The sequence below is a fragment of the Sphaerodactylus townsendi genome, linkage group LG01 (genome assembly GCF_021028975.2).
Source record: "Sphaerodactylus townsendi isolate TG3544 linkage group LG01, MPM_Stown_v2.3, whole genome shotgun sequence".
Classification (NCBI taxonomy): Eukaryota; Metazoa; Chordata; class Lepidosauria; order Squamata; family Sphaerodactylidae; genus Sphaerodactylus; species Sphaerodactylus townsendi.
The window spans coordinates 85,817,012-85,840,238 of record NC_059425.1 but is presented as its reverse complement, the minus strand read 5'-3'; positions in this window follow the sequence as shown (position 1 = coordinate 85,840,238).

Sequence of the window (23,227 nt, the reverse complement as noted above, 5' to 3'; positions counted from 1 at the left end):
TTCATTCATTCATTCATTCATTCATTCATTCATTCATATTCATTCATTCCACTTTTATACCGCCCTCCTGGCCTCAGGGCGGCTTACAAATATAATCACAGAAAAGTGGATAAACAGGATAAAATGCTAAAAATTACTACCAGTTAAAATGCAGCCGCTCTAAATCCAGCAAATATTTAAAATAGATGGTATCTAACCATTAACTCCTCTGAGAGAGGGGAATAGCGGATCTCCAGTTGTTAATGGGCACCTATCAGCAGTCGGCCTCCCCAAAAGCCCGGAAGGAATAACTCGGTCTTACAGGCCTCCAAGTGGACTCCATTTAGGGTCCCGCAGGGTCTGGACAGCTGGAGGAAGAGCATTCCTGAGGCAGGGGCCAGGGCCGTGAAAGCCTTGGCCCTAGTGGAGGCCAATGCGAATTGGCAGAGGGGGGGCGCAAGGATCTCCAGCAGATTGGCCTCTGCCCAGCGCAGAGACCGAATGGGGTACATGGGGCCAGACGGTATTTGAAGGTAGTCTTTTAAAAAATCTCGAAGCTGCAGCCACTCCTAAGTGAATGGCTAAGCAGGAGGTGCTTTATTCACCTCCCGCTTACTTTTTTTGGTGGCCCTGCAGCTTGCACCTGTGTAGCTAGGCATGCAGATGGTTGTATCATGAGACATCAACATGCTGTGGGGGTCTATTTGTGTATGCTCCGTGAAGCTACGCATGGGTGTGGAAGTGCAAATTTTTAAAAATAGACGCATCCTCTGTGCAAAAGTACCGCACAGCAACCTGGATTGTTTACATTGGCTCCAATCGCTGCCTGCAACAGATACAGTGGAAAATGGGCTACTTTATCCCAACTGCAACCAAGAGCATTTGCTTTGTGGAAGTGGGCCATAGAGATCAAGGGGTTTCACTCTTGGTTGTGAAAACCACATGCCTATCCAGCAAAATGATGTTCCTTGGAATTACTGGCTCCTGAAACATTGGTCAGTCTCCATAAAAGTCAGCCTCTTTCTAAAAAGAAAACTGTTCTGTTCTCTCAAGGCTCTCATCCACAACAGTTTTCTATCTATTATAATTCTTATCTTACCTTCCTCTGAGGAGATTACAACAGAACACATGATTTCCTCCACTCTCTGTTTTATCTTCTCGCCAATCTTTGAGGGCAGTTAGGCTGAGGAAAACTGGCTAGCTCCAGATCACTAAACAAGTGTAATGGCAGAGTGGGAATCTGAGCCCAGATCTTCCAGATCTTAGTCTGACACTCTAATAATATGGTATCATACTAATTATATAAAACAGACTATCAGTCTCTAAAAAAACAATACAAGAAAGAAAAGAGATGGTTGTCATAGGGACGGGCACATGCCAATAATTCTGCCAGTGCATCTATATATCTTGTCCTGATGCTTAGACCTCATATTTGAGGTAGTGTTTAGGATACCATGTCTAGGCCTACCAGTCTCATGTAGTGTTTACTCTGCTAACAGGGGGTAGGGTGATGGGGTGTGGGAGGGGGGGGGTGATATGTTTTTGTTCTACATCTCAGTAGGGTCCCATTTTTTCATGCTTAAAATTGGAGCTTGAAGGCCTAAGAGCTTTCGTTCCACTTGGCACAGCACATATAGAATCAGCAGCAAAGCTTCTCCACAAGGCAGGGTGAATATGTAATCAGTAGAAATAATGAAGCCATAGACAGTCAGATGTAAAACTACTGCTTGATTTCAATATGCATATGGCACTTTTGCTTTGCTGGCACATTGCTAAAGTCCATTAAGATAAATTATGAGAAGTGTTTTGAGGTCTTTCAAGCAAAATGCTGAAGCTTTTGATTTCATATTGCCATCGACAATGCATATAGATGGAAGATTTTCAACCCCTAAATTAACTCCTGCAGGAAAACAAACCACAAAACAGAACACCCAAAAAAGAGGTAGCCATCAGGTCGTTTCGGCTTTTGTTTGTTTTGTTTTTTAATCCCAAAGCAAAGAAACATCCCCTGCTAGAATTTTCTGATTAATTTATTCAAAGAACTTAATTGGATGGTCAGCAACACGGTGGGCCTTTAATTCTACGGGCATTAGGAAATGTAATTGCAGAGTTCCTCACATTGACAAGCAGCCAGCTGAGCAAATCATCTATCATGTTGTCTGGGGGGGGGCTGGTCATTTTTGTGAAATTGTCATGTGTGCTATTGTTTTGACTTTACCTCCCATACTGCTATTTTTTTAATAGCATGTGCTACTAAGGCTGGCTTTTAAATGGAAATTGGAATGATCAGTTAGCACACCTTTCAACAATTGGTAATTTGCCTCTCTAAAGAAAACTCGTGGAAACTATCAGGTACAGGTATATGGAGTCATTTATTTTTTTTTTTATATTTGCAACACTTGTGTATCACCTTTCAACAAGCATTCTCAAGATACTTTTATGTGCAACAAATCAACAATTTATAACATCACCAAAAATATGAAGGAAGCCCCCCTTGAGAGTTCTTATCCCCTTCTCCTTGCTCAGGAGATTGGCTGAGATACAAGGTTAGCTGGTGTCTAGAATTTAAACATTACTTCTATGCTCAAATCCACACCAAAATAAATATCTGCCACCACCTACTGGGTTTGTAGGGAAGCAGAGCTCAAGGAGCAGAGACACATGTGGAATATTGAGTAAATCCACTCTGCAAGTATCCCAAGGAATTTGACATCCATAAAGGGTAATATGTAGAGTAGGGTCTCACTGGCAAATCTTAAAATTTGGCAGGGAAGAAGCACTTCGAAGAAATTACATGCAACCAGATGTTTGGGGTTTTAAAGATTAGAACTAGAACTGAACTGGAAATGAACTGGTAACTGCTTTCTTTTAACTGGTGGAAATATCTTAATGGCAGCTTCATCATTTCAAGTATTAGACAGCAACATTCTGTACCACACCTGGAAGCCTGGACCGTCTTCTGTGGGCAGGCACAGGTAGAACAATTAGAAGTTGGTCATCATGGCATATGTGACTGGAAGCCTTTATCTTATAGCAAATGGATTAAACAGAAACAAGCTTCTCTTGCTGACAAGCTTCTCAAGATAAATTAGTTTCCACTATTCTTTCCACCGCAAATCTGACCATAATAGTTTTGTGATAGATGCCAAGGATCCGCAAGATACTCATAATATCATCTGTAATAATCCCTGGCATATCAATTTAAAGATGTCCCAGCAGAAAATTTCCACCAATGGAAGAGGAAATGGTTTCTTATGGATTCCCCTTTCTTTGCTTTCAAAACTTGATTTCCCCGCATGCTATTTCTGGAGGTTGCATATCCCTCAGGAGTAATATTTGGGGTCATTTGATGCTGGGATGGGAAAGTACAGACCATGAAGACTGTGAAGGGAATTCCATCAGTAAAGGCTTCTTTTCATAGTGGGATCCAAGCCTAGGAACTTTAAAAACCACTATCAGACAAGGAATGGAATTTGATTTGACCAATACTTTCTTACTTAGGAAATGGTAGCATCAATACCTGACATTTTCATGCATGATCTCTATTATAACCATAAGATAGATATTTCCCTTTTTATTATTATTATTATTATTATTATTATTATTATTATTATTATTATTATTATGGCTATTATTATAAAAAATACAACGCAGCCAGGCATCATGGTTGGTGTTATTCTATGTCACCATCGAGCCCCAGCCAAGGTCCTAGGATGTTGTGATGTGACGCTGCTGATGCTTCTATGGAGTTTGTGAAGCTGACAGATGCTGATTTTGTCGATGTTGATTTGTTTCAAGCGCGGCCCCTGTCTTTTGGGATAGCACCCAGCGCGCCAATGACCACTGGCGCCACTGCTGCTGGTTTGTGCCAAAGATGCTGGATCTCGATCTTTAGATCCAGGCATTTAGCAATATTGTTGTTGTTGTTGTTGCCGTTGTTGTTATACCTTTTCAATGTATTCCTTAATGGGGCATCTTTCAGTCAGTGGCATGTACAGATGAGGCCATAATGCAGCAGCCACTGTAGAAGCCCTTCAGAAATTAACCTAGGGACAACTTACAACTTTCCCTCCCAAAGAGATCACTGTACCAAGCTGGAGGCTAACCACATTTCTTACTAAAAGGTTAAACACTCAGTCTCTAATCTGTCCATAGCAGCTGTTCATGCTGAAGCATCCTGCACAGCAAGAATCAAAGGTCGTGAAATTGTGCCCCTTTGGACTCAGCCTCTTGAACCTGCTTGGTTTTACTTAGGCATTAAAATATTTATCTTTTGTGCCCTTTGAGTGTGGACCAGACTTCATGCCTCAGCAGCAACATGTGGTTCAGTCTACCTGGACCGCTTCAGAAATGGAAGTGGATGGTCTTCTATCATGGGCCAAAGCGCATTTGGACTATATAGAGCCAATGTAATGCGAACTGCTAGAGTGCTGTCTATGGAAGTGAGATGCACTTGTTCAGATCACTGCAGTAATCAACTACAAAGCCTATGTCCCTTAAGAGGACATTGGCTGTGAGGCAAAAAAATGCAATTTGGGGGGGTATTTTAAACAAGGAAAGGTGGACTACAGGATGTAATCCATGGGCCAGGAACTGGAATATTTTAGTATCAGGGTATGGCCTCCCCACCATATATTTCCTTCCCTCTAATCACTTTCACGCAGTCCAAAAAAAAACCCAGCAGCACTGCCCTCTCTGTTAGCTTCCACCATACAGTTTAGGGGATTAATGGCACCCTGACAATGTCAGCATGAGGCTGTTTCTTTTAGTGAGCTCCCAAGGGCACCTGCCTGGTGGGCCACCATGCGAGTAGTGGCAGAGAGCTGGACTAGATGGACTTTGGTCTGATCCAGCTGGCTTGTTCTTATGTTCTTGTATGTTCTCTTCCACATGTTTTGGTGCATCTTTGGCAAAACCTAAAGAAGAAATTTTAAGTTTGTAAACATCTTTCCCTGCTCTCCTTCTCTACACTTTGAGGTGTTAAAATAGAATGCAAATCAAGGTAGGCCAGTCCTTGGTCTCTGACTAAAACATTGTTGGAATGTGTTAGGGCAACATTCTTGTGCTGATGGCTTCTCTCTCCCTTCAAGCTGAGGGAAATATAACTGGTCTCTAAAAAACACTGTCCTGTTAAGTAACTGGATAGCACATTGTATGCTACTATTTTCTTACCTGGTGGTGGACAAAGGAAGTATTTCTTCCCTTATGGAATTCATTGCCAGCGGGGTGTAGCGATGCCCTTGTTTAGTTGGCTTTAAAAGGTAATTAGACAATTTTACAGATGATAGGTCCAATCAAAGTATTGGATCCAATACAGCATTTCCTCATCAGCAAGGGCTTCTATCCACAGAGCATGACTTTCTCAGCTCCCCACTCCCTCCCCCCCCCCCGCCATTAAATCCTGTTCATGGAGAATAGGAGAAGCTGAGAAAAGAGAGAAGTCCTTGCACCCACTGATCACACTGCCTTCAAATGTGAAGATGTCTCACAGCCACATTAAGATCATGGGATGACTGCTTTGACTTTAATACCATTCGTTCTGTAGTTCTAGCCCAGAATGTTACCAGAGTCAAGTTGATTTGACATGTATCACTGAGATCTGGTTAGAGGAATGGGAAGAATTTAACATCTCCCATCTGTGCCCACAGGTGACTGTAATGCATCCACTGGATCCAACCCAGTGGCTATTAGCCACAGCAACTAAAAGAGACCTCCAGGTTCAGAAGTACTAACCCTGTAACACCAGTGCTTGGAGGCAAGAAATAGGGAGAGTTATGCCCCATTTGTAAACCATTTGTGGGTATCTAATTGGCTGCTGTGTGAAAGATGCAGTCTAGGAGATCTTGATGCGACCTTAGGTAATATCATGTTAGTTCTTGAACTCAACACATGTCCTTATTACAGATTACACCAGATTACCGAAATGTACATACTGAAGCATAAATGAGGCTGAGGAGAGACAACTGGTCCTAAAACACTGTATCATTGCAGTGTCACCAAAGGGCAAAAATGTGAAACAGAATCAAACTAAAAGAAGCAGCCTCATGCTGACATTGTCAGGGTGCCATTAATCCCCCTAAACTGTAATGAAGCTAACCCAGTTCATCAGTTCTTCTCTACCCAGCATTAAAGGGAGGGATGCAAAGAGAACGAGGTGTTGGTGCTTTGCAACTCTCTGATGACTTTCCAAAGATATTTGGCTCCCTGCTGTGGGGCTGTTCTCACCTCTGTGTCAACAAGCAACACTCTAGCTCCAGCAAAGTGTTGAGGTGAGAGGCTGGCAAAACTTTTACTATTCACAGCTCAATTCAGAAAACTCAAAAGGGGGTTGGGGAGGGGCAGGGTGTGTGGAAAGAATGCCGCAAAAGGTGCAAGTAAAAAGGTACCATTGTTCTCCGTGTTAAGGAGGGGATGGTGAGAAAGGATGCTTCACACATCAGAGGCTTCAGAGCTTTCTTTCTCCTGCATAATAAACACGGTTAAAGAGCTAGTGTAACACAATGGCAGAAGGAGGCAAGCTGGGAAATCCCAGGTTCAAATGTTGCCTCAGCCGTGAACTCATGAGGGGAAAGTCACAACCTCTCTGCTGCAAGAGAGAGGCTCTACAATACAACATAGAGAATGATGGTAAGGACTGGGGAGATGAACATTTGAAGTTGCTCTTGAGTATTGTCAGCTCTGACAGGGAGCAGCTGGCTCTCCAGGGTCTCAAGGTCTGTTTCTCTGTTATTAGAAATCCTTTGGCTAAAGATGTCAGAGATTGATCCTGAGCCCATAATGTGCTCTGAGTCATGGTCTGTCCCCATTAACGTCTACAAAATAAACTGAACAAGCTCAGAGTTATGCTAAGTTGTTGGGTTCCTACCAGCTTCTTCACTGGCACAAGAGAGGGGAGGCCATGAAAAGTTTTTGCTAAAGACTGTGGGACCTGCATGGAACATGGGAAGAGGGAAGAGTACAGAGCATGATCACCCCGCTTACTACAGGATCCAACCTATCATTACTGCAGAGAGTCCTTGAGCACCTCTCATGGGTGCATTTCCACCAGTGCAGTGAAACCTCCATTACCTTAGGATTACCAACCTCTAGGTCAGTGGTTCTCAACCTGGGGGTCGGGACCCCTTTAGGAGGTTGAATGACCCCTTCACAGGGGTTGCCTAAGACTCTCTGCATCAGTGTTCTCCATCTGTAAAATGGATAAATGTTAAGGTTGGGGGTCACCACAACATGAGGAACTGAATTAAAGGGTCGCTGCATTAGGAAGGTTGAGAACCACTGCTCTAGGTGGAGTCTGGAGCTCTCCTGTCATTACAATTTAATTCCAAACTACAGAGATTAGTTGCCCCGGATAAAATGGCAGCTTCAAAGGGCAAACTCAATACATACTATAGATTCCTGGTGGAATCTTTCCTCAAAATCTCTCCTCCACAGGCACCGCCCCAAAATGTCTGGGAATCACCCAGTCTGGGATTGAATGACACCCTTACATCAGTTTCAGACTGCTATGCTGCAGATATGGTCTTCCTGAATCCAATGTGATTTATTCCGATTACCACTGAAGAATTCTTTGTGCATGCACAAAATCTGGAACACAGATGAGAGGGTAAAACCTAGAGTGCCACATAGTGCCTCAGTGACCAGGGGTTTTTGTGTGTGTGTGTGTGGGGGGGGGTGTTAATGGAAGAAGCTGGACTGAAATTGTTGTCAGATCACTGCTGGACAGCTTCTTCTCCAGTCAGTCCCAGATCACCATGAAGAAGATCATGAGAGCAGGAGAGGACCGAACATTGTATCACGTTAAAGCTGCCCTCTATCTAACAAGAAAGTTGTGAAATCTCTATTTACAGTGAGCTTCATATTTCAACAGCAGACATAGGCTACTGGCACTGTTGTACCTAAAATGCACTCAAGAAATGAACCCTTTCTGCAGTACAAATGAGGTTACGTAAAGGCTGCTTGATAAAATCTGGTGTACCTGTCCTTGTTGGTAGTTTCAAGATCATTAGTAAAATGAAATTTTATCCCCCTACCCTCCAATCTCTTATTTTCCTCATCCTTCTGCATCTATTTCTCATGCCTTCTTCCTCTTCAGTTAAGTGTGGGAAAAGTCCTCACTCTGCCTGGGCAGAGTTTGCATTGTAAAAGTAATTCAATTTTACACCATAGCAATGATGTGATCAAGGGAACTCTGAGCAGTCTTTGAAGCATTTAACAAGGATGTGAAAAGTTCTCCAAAAAGGCAGATTATGACAATAGATCAGAGAGAAGGAGAAGTGGGAGAAAAGGTCTGTAGGAATAACTTAATGTGAATTTGAAGATAACTGCATTTTTAAAAAATAAGGTGACTTTGCTGAAGATTTCCAATATCTGACCCCAGCAAAACTATTTTGACTTAAGAGTCAGCAGTGTGGGGTGCATAGGACACTGGATACTGCAGCTTCCTGAGCTTCCAGGTTGGTTTGGTAGCATACAGCAACCAAGAAAAAGCTGCTACAACCCTGAGCACAAATCACAGACCCCATTGTGCACACTAAACTGAGCAGCTCATGCTTTCTCCCCATAGATATACAGATTAGCTCAGTGTCCAGCAGTAGTGTAAAAAGCACATCCTATTCTAGGGATTACAATAAAAGGAACTGGAAATGAATACAAACAGTGTGACTGACAAGTCACAGTTCAGAATATTGTGTACCGCTCTGGCACTGTAGTTCAAATAATATCTTGCATACCTGGAAAAAGGGAAGAATAGGCGACCAAGATGAGCAAGAAATTAGAACTTTCTTGTGAAGAAAGGCTACTCTTTGCTTAGACTTTTTAGTTTAGAAAAAAGTAACCATTTGGAGGCATGATAGAGGCTTATAAAATTATAACACAGTGTATAGTACCTGAGGGCACCAACTGGTGGGAAACAGACCCTGGGCAGACAAAAAGTATTTTTTTTCCACTCAGTGTGCAATTAAATTGTGGAATTCAGTGAAAGTAGACATAGTTATGGCCTTGATCATAGATGGCTTTAAAAGACAGACAGATTAATGGAGATTAATGGAGGATAGAATCTCCAATGGCTACTAGAGCCTCCAATTTCTACTAGCAAAAATACACATGCAGAGGCAATAATCCTCTGAATACCAGTGCCACGGGGCAACTGATAAATAGTTGGCCCCTGCCATTTGTTTGCCTCTGCCATTTGTTAACTCTCCAGGGCAGCTGTGTAGTACAGGATTCTGGAGTAGATGGACCATTGTGTTCTGAAGACAATAAAATACACAGCTGACAACAAGATATTATGAGACAGGGCCTGCGCTTGGACACATACTATCTGAGAGAAAAATTTAAAGTAATAACTATTGGTGCTGTTGTAATTTAGATTCCTAGAAACTCAGTATTAATGTCCACGTGGACACTCCTATCACCACTATGGCGGGGGGCAGGTTCTGCTTTCAAAATGGCATGGGTCCAGTTCACTGCTGCATTCCTGAGAAGCCACCTTGTTGTGTTATGATGTGATCTGGTAGGGAAAAGGGAAGTGAGGAGGAAAGGGGGCTCTTAGGGTGGCGGGGAGTCCAGGTACAATTGCCATTGTGCCTGCATTTTTACACAGGTGAAACAGAAGGAGAACTGGACTATTAGCAATCAGCAACTTGTGGATGCTGTTCCTGTACATTCCTACTCTGCTTGCTGCTGCTGCCTAGCAGGGGCATGTTGCTGTGCCCTTGTGTGGATTCAGCTGGAGGCCAGAAGGACGGGCAATCCAAGAAAACCTGTGTCTTGTGACTCTGCATACCCAAATGCAAACACAATCCAGTGAACAGAATGAATGATCCAAATAATGTAGGTGTGAAAATGGCCAAGTAAGATCAATTGTGTGCATAAACCTCTGAAGAGGGATAGTTACATTTGGTCATGAGTTCTCTGCTCCCAGTCTCTGTTGAGCCCAAGCCTGATGGAATTCTACATATGAATTCCAATTTGGCAGCTTCATGCTGGAGTCCACCTTTGAAGTTTTTTTTTTCAGAATTACCACAACTCTTAAGTCTGCTACAAAATTTGCTGTTGATTTGTAAATAATTTGTGCAATCTTCCAGAAATTCATTTGGTGCAAGCCCACTTAAGTTGTGGAAAGTACACAAAAGCACCCCTTAAATAATTGTGCCTATAGTAAATTATGATGTCTTGCCAATGCCATATCTAAGAATAGTATTTTACTCAACACATTTTACTCATGGCTTGCCCAGAATTACTCTAATGAATTAGCAAATACTGCCATCCTTCTGACTACTGAAGAAGCACAGAGACAGCCCCTCTGCGGGCAAGCACACACATACACTGACAGAGTATACATATATTTACACATCTAATCTTCCCAGAGCCCATTAGCAATGTTAATGCTATCCTGGTCTTTGTTTGGTAAATATTTTCCCTCTATTATGTTCCCAGTCTATCTGAAGACTATCAACACATTGATGATGAACTGCGAATCTTCACCTTCCACCATCATCACCTCTCAAATGACCCATGAAAGAGTCTTTGGAGATCAAAAGTTTCTCCTCTGCCCCCACCTCTCATACCTCTTTGACTCAGATACTGATGGGATTTAGCGCCCATGTGGGATATGGGATATAGCCCAGGAGCTGAATTACCTGAAAAGGGGGGGTGTGGGCAAAGAAGGTGTCGAGTTCCTTTCTAGTTGGGCTCTTAATATCTCCCACAACTCAACTGGAAGCCAGAAGAGAAAGCTATCTGCATTAAATAAATCTCCTCATACTTCTCACAAGTCTTGTACATTAATTCCCCTTTCACTTGTGACCTAAGAAAATCAATAGAACAAATTGTTCCCACTTTATTTTCCATTATTTGTGGAGGTGTTTTTTTCTAAACCCATTTCATTTCCCCAGCCCTGATCAAGTCTGTGTTCCCACCTCCAACAGAAGACAATGGTTCCTCTCACTGTGAGAATCCCTGGGAAACTGGCCTCCGACAATGCTGACCCAAAGCTGCTTTTTTAAAAAATGTGATTAAATTAGGAGTCATCCATTTTTACCACTTTTCCTTTATACTACCCTTCTCCTCTCCCTAGCAACAACATTTCCTTTGTTGGCGCACAGTGGTTGCCAAGCATCTACCAGCTACAAGGTTCGGCTGCCAACTTTTCTATTCCTTTGCCTTTCAGTCCCACACCACCATGAAACACACTTAAGAGAAATTGCTTCCACTTCAACAGGCCATACTGCTTCCCTGGCCTATTGAGCTGATTTAATAATAATAAAAAACCCTTTCTCACTCCAATGCAGCCTTCTCCCGAAAGCCATTTCCTAACTTGCGGGGAAAGTTATTATATTTGTCATCGCTGCACAATTCAGATTTGCCAGTCTGTCGTCTTCTAATTGATTTAGATTGATCTCTTGAGTGTTTCTCACAGTCTGGGATTGTTTGTTCTCTCTTCCAGCTCTCACTGGTGAGCTGACCTCACCCACAAAGTGAACACTGGAGTTTTCTGAGGAAGGTTTCTCTCACCAGCTCATAGATGAAGACTGACTCTCTCTCTCTCTCTCTCTCTCTCTCTCTCTCTCTCTCTCTCTCTCTCACTCACTCACTCACTGACACACACACACAGAGGTTAAAAAAAACCCCTCCCTCCACTCCTCCTACTTTAGTTGCTATTGCAGGTTATTGAGATTCTCACTCAGACTGAGGGTTTCTCCACATGGCAAGCCTAGCTCCTTTTGGGGCAGGTTTTCAATTATGCAACATATTTGCTACATTATCCAGGTGTGATAATGTCCATGGGCCAAAGCATGGATCTTCCCAATTTGGGGAAACCACTACCTTTTCCTGCAATTCACTGGGAATCCGAACCTGCACAAGTGCGCCATGTCTGCCTTGGGTTCATTTCACTCTTCCCTCCCCTTTTTCTCTTCCCATGATACCCTTTTCCTCTGCCCAGAAAAGTGGGGGCATTGCTAAACTCCCCTAGTTCACATGCGGCAGCAACCAACACAAGCGTGTAGCTTCAGAGCTGTGCAGATGCATCCATTCAACTGCATGCACATTTTTAAAAAACACGCCCGTGATCGCCATCATGAGGACTAGGCGGAAACCCGGACCATCAAACGCCAAATACTCTGCAGAGAGTAATTGATACCCTGCAACACATGTGAGGAAAAAAGCAAAGGAAAAATGGGATAGGGGGATTGGGTAATTGATTTCCTGATGCCCCACAGGGAAATGCTTCGGAATGAAATACTGCAAACCCATGGGGAGTCATTTGTGGGTAAATGGCTTAAAACTCTATTCAGCTTACATGCACTCCCAGATCTCAGTCAACCACATGACCACATCCAATTAAAAGAAACTTGGAGTAAAACTGACAGCCAAGAACCAGTGGTCACCTCTAATTGACTGAACAGTACCACCAGTGAGTATAACTCCTGTGACTGAGCAGAGGAGAGGAGTAGCAAAAAGAGAAGTGGGACAGACAGAACTAGGTGAGTTCTGGTTTTTCTTTTTGAAAGCAGCAGAGAGGAGTAGCAGTGGAGAGGAGAACTAGGGCAGACAGCACTAGGCTTCCGAGGGGTAGGGCTTGCTGAGAGGTGGGGCTTCCTATTAGCTCTGTTGCTCACTCTTTGGAAGCAGCAGAGAGGAGTAGCAGAGGAGAGGAGAAGCTTATAAAAGCAAAGGCCCCAGCACAGAGCCTTCCAGAGGGCAGAAGGGACTGCTGCAGCCGGGAGGGGATAGTGCTCAGGGATGGGGTCAGGGGTGGGCCCCATCCCGGGCATAGCAGTGGGGGCACCCGGAGAACGGATGTCTCCGGGCGCTATTTTCCCCCAGTATACCTCTGCATGGAGTGGAGAGGTGCCCCTCAGCTGGCAAACCAGAATCCCCCCTCCCAACCTCTGTGCCCTCCCTCTCCCTGGTGCTGGCAGGAGATACAGCTGTGGCTGGTGAATGCCACATGCCATGCACAGGGTTTTTTACTGGGTGGGCTGGTGGGTGCACGGTTTGTGAGGGATGTGGTCATGTGGGGGCTTATTTCACACACCTCACATGACCAAATGGCTCTCCGCATCCGAAAGGATGTGTGACCCTCACATATCCTCGCAAGTGATAAGTCATCGGGGACTTCAAACGGATACAATGCCTTAGACTGCAAGGATTGCCCACATCTGGGCACCGCTGGGGATCACCTAGAATTACTAACTGATCTCTAGATGATAGAGATCAAGTTCCCTTGAGTGAAAAGAGCTACTTTGGAGGATGAACTGTATGGCACTCTGTCTCTGCTACCATGTCACTTCCTTCCCCAAACCTCACTCTCCCAAAGCTGCACCCCTCAAATCTCTATGAATTTTCCAACCTGGAGTTTGTGTAACTCTAACTGAGAACTGATCTGTGTAGTTTTGATTCCAGGAGTTTAAGGCAACCCGAGAAGGAAAAGGAAGCAGGAAAAGGGAATAGACTGTGTGGGCTTTCTCAGGAAAAGGGAAAAGGAAATGAAGGGAGGGAAGAGATGGCTTCAGCAAAATCTTTGTGGGTTCCTGTTTGTCTATATACTAATGGTGAAGTTGGCCAAATCTGATGATACTTTGCAAATACAGATACTGGAGCACTGTATGGGCAAAGTAATGCAAATCTGTTTACAAACTTCTGAAATCTGGCTCCAAGGTTTACAGAAAAATCTGAAATAAAAAAAAATAGGGGAGGCCTTCAAAAATAATAAAAGGAACATGTGTAGCTCTTTTAACAAACTAATTCTCTCTACAGTGAAGGACCTGTGCATCCCAGTCTTGGAGTTTCTGTGAGGAAAGGAAAGTGGGGCAGGGCCTTTGAAGGAAGATTCATAAAGGCCTGGTCTATAGAGCTGTCAGTTCCAGATTGGAAAATTCTTTTCCTTCTCTTAAATCTAACTTTTCCCTTGTGATTGGGGTGGTTCTAGTAAATTTAAATCAATAAATTTTGCCTTGCTTTTGGCCTTTGAAGGAAAGATTCATGTAAAGGCCTGGTCTATAGAGCTGCTTCAGTTCCAGGTTGGAAAAATTCCTGGATATTTTGTGGTTGAATCTGGGAAGGGCAGCATTTGGGGATGAAAAGGGCCTCAATCAGATTTAACACTGTAGAATCCACATTCCAAAAACAGCTATTTTATCCCCGGTAACTGATGTCTGTCATTTGGAAATCAGTTGTAATTCCAGGAGATCTTGAGGTCTCACTTGGAGGTTGCCAACCATAGGTCTGGCTACAGAAGCAACCACTGATTTTACTTGATGCCACTGAATTTGCATGAGACTCAAGTATGCCTAGCTGCTTGCTAAGGTTCAAACTCCATATAGCCACCTAATGAAAGCCAGTGTGGTACAGTGGTTTACAGCTCTAGGAGTAGGATCTGCAAGACCCAGGTATAAATCCCCATCTTGGCTGTAGAAGCTGACAGTGTGGGATTTGTGGCAGCCTAAACTGCTGTGAGGATAAAAAGCAGGGCAGTCAATAATATAAGCAACTTTGGCCTCCACTCATGGAGAACAGTGGGGTATATAAATAAAGTAGGGTATAAATAAAAGTAAGAAGGGTATGGAGTAGGTATAAATAAAGTAAATAAAATAATAAATACACTCTGAATATTTGAAGCAAAATAAGCTCTTTATTTATTAATTAATTTATTATTTAAATTTATAGACCACCCAATCCCCAAGTGGGAAAAAGTTAGATTTAAGAAGGAAAGAAATGGAGGCAGTGGAAAGGAAAGAGAATATGGTGATTGACAGGGGAAGATACATTTACTCTTATCCTGTATTTACTCTATCCTATCCAGAAATGAGGTGTCGTCCCCCCCACCATGCAAGTGGCCCTGGCCCAGTGGCTGGCACCATACAATTGGGTCATAGTTTCTCTAGGGTAGAGGTGGGGGTGAAGGGGAAGCTGAAGATTGGTCCATCTTGCTGCCTGCATGGAAGAATTGCTTGCAAGACCTCAGGAACTGTGGCCTGCAGCCTGAGGTGTGTAGCTCCAAGAAGGTGGGGTGTGGGGCACAACACACTGGGCGTGCAAGGACCCTGTGGGGGGTGTGGCTAAGAGGGTGTTCCGGGGTGTGGCAGGGGCATTCTGGGGGGTAGGGGCGTGAGGACACACCAGTGCACTGGGCTCTTTTCCCCTTTGCTAACGCCTCTACCTACTCCTATCATTTGTAACAACACCTGGAAAGTAAGCAGGCAGTGTCTGGGCAAGCCAAGCTTGAGCAGCAGCAACCCAAGGCAGTGGCTGAAGGGCAGAAATATAAGGACTCTGCCCATTGTGGGCCTCGTTTTAGGGGGAAGGTAGACCACCTCCTTTTCATTTTTACTCTTTGGTCTGACTTGGTATATTTGGAGAAGGGAAGTGGGTGGGAAAGCCTAGTAGGTTTTAGTGAGAACTCTTATTTTATTATTTCCAATTCTGCATTATTTACATTGCATAATTGTATTGTGCATTATTTATAGACTATTGATTATTGTATTGGATACATTGTATTATGTATTGATTGTATATGTTATATGTTGATTACATGTAAGCTACCCTGAGCCTGGCCTTTGGCTGTGGTAGGGTGGGATATAACCAAATCTAAAGTTAAGAATGAGAGGGAGATGAAGGTAAGTTGGCTGTTGGGTGGGAAGTAAAGCAGAAAGTTTAGAAAAAGGGGATAGAGTATGGGGCTTTCAAGGAAGCCAGAAAAGAAAAATAGGGGGGAAGAGGAAAATGTGAAGTCCCTGCAAGTCCCTTGTACTAAAGCTGGCCTCAAGTTGACAGTGCTTATTTTATTTTGAATTTTATTTATTAATTAAATTTATAGGCCGCCTCATCTTCTCCAGTATATTTTTGCTGCTTACTTTCTTTCAGGAAGTGTTTGCTAAATATTTGGAACTTTTTGGAGGAAAAGTAAGGCCAAGGTTTTTTCTTTTTGAAAAATTTATATTAAAAGTATATTAAAAACCCTATTCAAATAGATGGAAAACATTTTAACAATTCTCATTTCCCAAAATGTAATGCGTGCCCATAACCACTTTTTTTTTTACAATCGTGTTTCCTAGACGTGAACAATGTTGAGAGAATTTTTCAGAATCCATCTTTTTCTGCCAATATGAAAAATGTGGCTCCAGATTTTATTTGTTTAGATAAATTATGAATGTAAAAGGTCCCTCCCCCTTCTAAAAAGGTGGTTTGAAATAAGGTAATTCTCACCATATATTTTCTTATTGATATGCCACTGTTTTGGCTAGGATAATACTCTCCCTGCAGAAGCAAAGAAGAGGTAACTCAGTAGAGTTACCTATATGGTGGTTTCCCCGAAAATCAGGCTTCTGATTAAGCTGTAGAACAATTCTATGTGGTGCTTCCTTAGGAAACCTCTTCTTTAGAAATTTCAGTTGGCTCCAAAACAGTGCAGCAAGTGTGGTGGAACCAAGGTACCTGCTGCACCAATCACCTCCCCACTGATTGCTGTCCCTTTTCAGAGCACAATTCAAAGTGCTGGCTTTGGCCTCGAAATTGTTGTATGATTTGCACCAAGATTGTCTAAAAGAACAGCTACCTCCAAATGAGCTTTGTCGGAAGGCTTTCACAGCCGATTCAACTGGTTGTGGAGGGAGTTGGCTGTGTTGCCGTGGTCTGGTGGATCTTGGAGATCCACCACCTTTCAGACCACAGCCACACAGCCAGGAAAAAAACTCTCTCCACAACCAGCCAAATGAGCTTAATTGCCCTCTGAGATTTTTAGGAGATGCCATGTTGCCTTTGCCATTTAAGGTGAGGTAGGCAGGAAAGGGACTAGGGGCATCAGGTGAAAACTTTCTTCTTTCTGCTTTTATTCTTTTGAATTGAAATAGATTTCATCCCCACCCACCCACCCCTCGACAGTATTGCCCTGTGGATTTGATTTTCGGCTCCTCTACACTGTTACTACTTTTGAAAAGATAAAAAATGGCTGCCAAGCAAGATAATTTGTTTCTCAGATTTGAACTGCTGTCCAATCCCTATCTTTTAACTCTGCTGGTTCTGTTTCCATGTAAATAGTGTAGAATTAAAATGGTTAATGATCTTAGTGCTCCCTGTGATGGTACTTTTTAATGCATTGTAAGTGGCTTTGAATATTGGAAAGAGCAGCATGATAACAGTTTAAAGTGAAGAAAATACAGGCACATAAATATTTGTCTCTCTGCATATGCAGAAGTGTGGCTGTTTCTGTGCAACCACAGTTTTTGTTCTTGAGTACAGAAGTTGTGTTTTTTGGAGACCTTGTGAGTTTTCAGTCAATACTGTCCCCCCCCCCCACACACACACACACCCCCCTCCCCCTCTTTTGTCTTTTGGTAACAGCATTTGGCATTTTCTCTGACTCCATAAGGCCTCAGGAGTCTGAATGCTAGGAACGGCTTGAACGCTGCCTGCTGAGACTGACCAGAAGAACTTGAGTGAAAATAACTCTCTCCTTTGTTCTGCTTGGTTTGCTTTTACTGTTTGCCTGACAGATGTTCGGCCCCTGTGCGTGGTGCATCGAAACGAAGAGCTCCGCCAGGCCCTGTGGATCAGTCAGCTTATTGATTTCTTGAATATCCCATGCTGCTTATCACCACTCACTCCATGAAGGCAAAGCTTCTGGCCTGGAAACTTCTCTTCTCATCTCCCTCCCCCCTCTTTTCCTGCTTTCTCTCCCCCATCCGTGACATACACAGACTGACACATGATTTGGGGAGGCACTTCCCATTGTTAAGGTCCAAGGATGGTAGACCTTCCCTTTTTTTGGACCCTGTCAAACAGGCAGATGTGATGATGTGTAGTGATGTGTCATGACATGTCACTTCAAATGGGGTGGAAAGATCTGGGAGCAGGAAAAGGCCTTTGTGGTTTGTACATGCCTGTCTTCATTGGATCAGACTAATGGACATATGGCCCAAAGGTATCAGCTTCTGTATCTCTCCCATTTATATAGCAGTCTCTTTCCTTTTAATGATGAGGCATTTGCAGCTCACTCTTCCTAACTGGACAAGTTTGTGTGAAGAAACTACCTGAGACTCACTGACTGAATGTTCAATATCTGGCTTCCTTTTGCCAAAGATCTTAACACTTCCCATCTCCAATGCTGAGGATGTACATATGAGAGCCAGCTGTGGGTAGTGGTTAAAAGTAGTGGACTTGAATCTGGACAATCAGTAGTTTATCTCCCCCCCCCTCCACATGCAGCCTAAGCTGGGTGACCATGAGCTTAGCTCACAGTCCTTCAGAACTCTTCTCTCAGCCCCACTCTGCACTTCAATAACTAGGTGTCTGGTTGTGGGAGCGGGAAGTGGGAGACTCTCTTTTGGTGGAAAAAAAGTGGGGTATAAAACCCCACTCTTCTCTTCTTCTGATTCTTTGGACGGTGAGTGTAGGGTGTCTAAGCCTGGTGGCTCCAGACTCAAAGCCAATGGAAACCCCATGAGCACCAATAGCAAGTGTGTTATTCAGGGACATAGGTATAGATTTTTAGGGGGCTCGGGGGCAGGGCCACACTCCCCACCCGGCCCCTGGGGGGCATGGCCATGCCTCGCGGGAGTTTCTCCCACCCCCAGCCCCTCAGTGCTTATAAAAGCAGCCTCTCCGAGGCCGTGGATGGCAGGCTCCCCTGCCCCGCCCCTCCCCCCCTGCCCCCCCCCCCCACCTACTGGGCTCCCCAGCCAGGTAGGCCCTTCTGCCCTCTCTTCAAGCAGAGGCATACCTAGGGGAAAATGGTGCAAAATCTGAGCTGGGAAGTGCACCCCGGCCCCAATGTGCAGCCACTGTGATGCTGGAATCCACCACAAACAGCATCACTCTTTCAATGGTTAAACTAGAGAGGCTCCAAAATCTCCTTTTTAAATCCACCTTGAAGGGAGAGAATCTGGGGTCCCCAGTTAAAACAACATTGAAAGTGATGCTGCTTTTGGGGTGTGATTCTCCCCACCCTGGAAAACAAGCATCACTTTCAATGTTTAAACTGAGGACCCCAGATTCTCCCTTTAAATCCATGCCATGGGGATTCTTAAAAATGAGAATCTGGGGAAATTCTGGGGGGTGCTGCTGTCAGGGTGCAATTCGTTAAGCTGGCTAGCACTAAAACTTTCAGGATTATCTTTAGGAGACTCTCCTATCGATACCACCCAGGTTTGGTGAAGTTTGGTTCATGGGCAAATGTCCAAAGTGAACCCCTCACAGGTGTAGCCCCCATCTTCTATTAGCTCCAATTGGAAACAATGGGGGATGGAGGCACCCCCTTTGGTGGGTAGTCCAGCGCAGCTCTTGACCCCTGGACCCCAAACTTCACGAAAACCTGGGTTATATCAGTAAGAGACTCTCCTGGATGCGATGCATCCCAGGTTAGGAAAGGTTCAGGGGGTCCAAAGTTATGGACTCCTCGGGAAAGATGTAGCCCCCATCTTCTATTAGCTCCCCATTGGAAGTTCAATGGGGGATGGAGGCACTTCCCTTTGGGGAGTCCATAACTTTGGGACCCCTGAACCAAACCCTCACCAAACCTGGGTAGGAACCATCATCAGGAGAGTCTCCCTGTGTTCCTGAAATTTCTTGTGCTGCTAGCTTAAAAACTGCAGGCCAAAAACCAAAAAACCCACTAAAACTGCAAAAAAAACCATTACTAAATGGGTGGGCGGGAGCTTCGGACATGCAATGGGGGGTTTGAACCCGAGGAAAAAAAAAACCCTTACCTATGTCCTTGAGTTAAGACACACAAGAGCATCTTCCCAGCAAAGAGTTAAACAAAATGCAGGGAATGCAGCCATCTACAATTCAAGGCATCTATCAGGGAAGGGGTTAAACAAGTTTGCACAAGTAGCAACAGCAGCAGCAAGTCGCAGGTATTGATATCTCATGGGTGGTTGAGATGGGACATCTTGGAGATGAAATTGCAAGCTGAGTTTCTGGTCTGTAGAGGACCTCTGCTTTCTTTCCTCCATCTAGATGACATTACCAGTAGTCGCTTTTTAGTCTTCCTAGATCATTGCAGAGTGCCTTTGCTAAAAAATGCATTCAGTAAATATTTATTTCAAATATTCTCATTTTCAATACAGAAGTGCTTTGGGAGTGTTTGCCACTTTAACCCCAAGCAAAGTTGATTTGCTTCCAGAAATGATTTTTCTGGAATCAGTCTCTTTGAGCCCCTGGAAAGTGTGGAGATATCTTGTTTTGGTCGTTGTACAATAATGCAAAAAGGAGATAGGTGCCCTCATTTTAATGTTAATGGCCAGTGTCCTGCAAAAGACTCCTTTAAAGATACAGTCTGCCTGGTTCTGTTTAAGTCAAACAGCTCCTGAGAACACAATGACAGGAGAGAAGCAGCACATCTTTCTGTTCAGGAACAGCTAAGTTAAAACTGTCAAACAGTCTCAATGTCCATTTGGTTGCTTCAGAATGTAGCACTAACGAGATTGCACCAGCTTTGTGGCTAAAGTAACAAACACCTTCTGTGCTGACATGTTTGTTGCCACATCTGCTTAAAGAAATGGGACAACTTATCTGCTTATCGTCACACTTCATTATGTTGCAGTTAAAGCGGATACTTCCAGCAAAATCCGCCGTAGAGAGCTTGGGCGGTGGTAGATGGGGAGTGATCAAGCAAGAATGAGATTCAGAGATGGATGGTTTTCTCCTGAAATCTACTATGAACAGAAAAACCACATTCACAACAAGTATGATAATAGCTTTTGTTACTGGTATGTGAGGATCTATCAAGTTACACAGATCCCTTCATCCCAAGTGGAAACACAGCTTATTTTCAGAGATGATAGAGGTCAAAATTGGCCAGGATCCAGAGCACTGGTTGCAGAAGAGAAAAAATACCATTTGTGCTGTTTTATATGACCTTTAAATCTCTTAGTCGAGCAAAGCGCGCACTCCAGAGCACTGGTCTTCACCTGGTAGGTCTTTACCTTATACTCTTATCCTGAATATGATCCATAAAAGTGCATTCTGGCTGTGCATCGTTCCAATGATACCAGGAAATTTTGGCTTATGTTCAATAATGATGCGTCTGGCTCGGGATGATGCTGCTGGCTTTAATTCGGGCCAGGGCCTTTCAGCCCTGGGTTCCTGCCTGGTGGAACACTCTTCCTCCATCTGTCCGGGCCCTGCGGGATCTTGGTGAGTTCTGCAGAGAATGTAAGACTGAGTTGTTCCACTGGGCTTTTGGGGGAGCCAGCCGTTGATTGGCGCACCCCCCCTTTTTGTCCTGCCTACATCTTGGGACTTTTACCATCTATGCAAACTACCCCCCCCCCCCCCTTTGGGGAGGGTTTTTTTATTGAAAATTTAATGTCGGATCATGGGAATTTGTATGCAATGTTGTATTTATTGTAGTTTAATGATTTTATGAGCTCTGCCATTTATTTGTAATTTTATTCTAGTTTGTGCTCTATCTGTCTGTTTACTCTGTTGTTCATCGTCTAGAAATTCTCGGGGAAGGGCAGTATATAAATCTGACAATCAATCAATCAATCAATCAATCAATCAATCAACATGGATCTATCCTCTATTTCTCATCTGTATTTTCCCCTGATGTCTGGTAATATGAACACTTGGTAAACGTGCTTCAGGAGGATAGAAATTGTAATGTAAGCTTTACCCCTTCTAATATTTGTTCCCCCCAATTGGCCTCCAGTCTCACCTCCCATGAAGTGGTAGAATTAATGGAGACTTAAAATGGAAAGCCCCTGGGCACAGATATAATTATTCCAGAGGTCCTGAAGCTGCATGTAGGCTGGTGGGCCCCCCTTTTAGCAAATGTGTGTTTACACAAATTAACAACTCTGGTGTAATCCTCCTAAACTCCCATGACTGCAGTAGTGGTGCCCATCTATAAAAAGGGGGTCAGTTGCCCAGATTCTTCCCATTTTCGTCCTAACAGCCTGCTCTCGGTAATCGGGAGGGTTTATACCATGCTTCTTCTCTACGGAAACTTCAGAATTGGGCCTTACAATCATGAACAATTGGGATTGCTCCAAATCTGACTTACCAAAGGGAAGTCGACACTCCGCCAAGCGATAGTCCCGGCACATTTAGCCACCAAATATTCATACAAGCCTAGTGCAAAGCAGACTTTACGCTGCCTTTATCAATTTGAAGGCAGCTTTCCCTAGATCACTCCTCTGGGCCATGCTTTGCTGCTCTATCGATCATAGACTCCTCTTCCTTGTAAGGCAATTGCATACAGGTACCAGCTGCCGTATTAAATGTTCTCAGGAACATCTTACTGACCCCATTTACTTCCACCAAAGGGGTTAAGCAAGGGCTGTGTGCTGGCTCCTACTCTCTTTAACCTTTTATTTGAGAGATCTCCCTTCAATTCTGGTAGGTTCTAATTTTCATGCTCCCGGCTGTCCCTACACCATATATCAATATCTCTGCTTTATGCAGATGACTCTTGTTCTGCTCTCTCGGGTCCAGAGTTGGATTGAGGCAGTTTATGAAGCACTTTGCAGAGTATTGTGATTCTGATAGACTAACTAGACTGTGATGTTGTTGTTCTATTTCTATGCCAATAAAGGCTTTTGCTTTGGCATAAATGTGCTGTTGCTGCTGTTGGTAGGTTTAGCGCATTTAGCTGAAGGAGAAAGATGGAAAGAAAGAGGAAAGGAGAAAGCCAAATAACCGTGAATATGCATCTGCCAAGAAATCCTCAAGATTTCAGAGGATACTATTTTATAGTATAGGCCAGGGGTCAGGAGGCATGCTCCAGGGGTAACTGGTGCCCGGAGTACAAATTGTCTCCAGGATGCCCCCCCGCCCTTGATGCCCTGTGGCTCCACCTTCACTGCCCTCGACCCCACTCACACCACCATGGACATGGGCAAGGTCTAGGGTGCCCACTCTCCCCGTCAGACTCCGCCTCTGCTGGCTGGGCTCCTAGTTGAGTAGCCTGCTAGAAGTCTCTTTCTGACCTCCCCTCCAGGTAGGCCAGAAGAGATTGCAGTCCCGGCCTCAGAGACCTTCTTTTATAAGCACTGAGGCCATGGGATGGGGCCAGGGATCAGGAAGGGCTTGGGGCAAATGAAAGGGGCTGGGGCACGTGAAAACGCAGGAGACAGCAGGGACTTCCTGGTCACGCATTGATTTTGCGCCCCTCATCGTGACCACAGAAGAGTATGCCCGGGGACAAGGGGTAACCCTTGTCCCTAGGCAGATACGTTATTATTTCGCCAGGGGGTGCCAACCCATGGTGCTCCTGATGTCTCATGGACTACAATTCCCATCA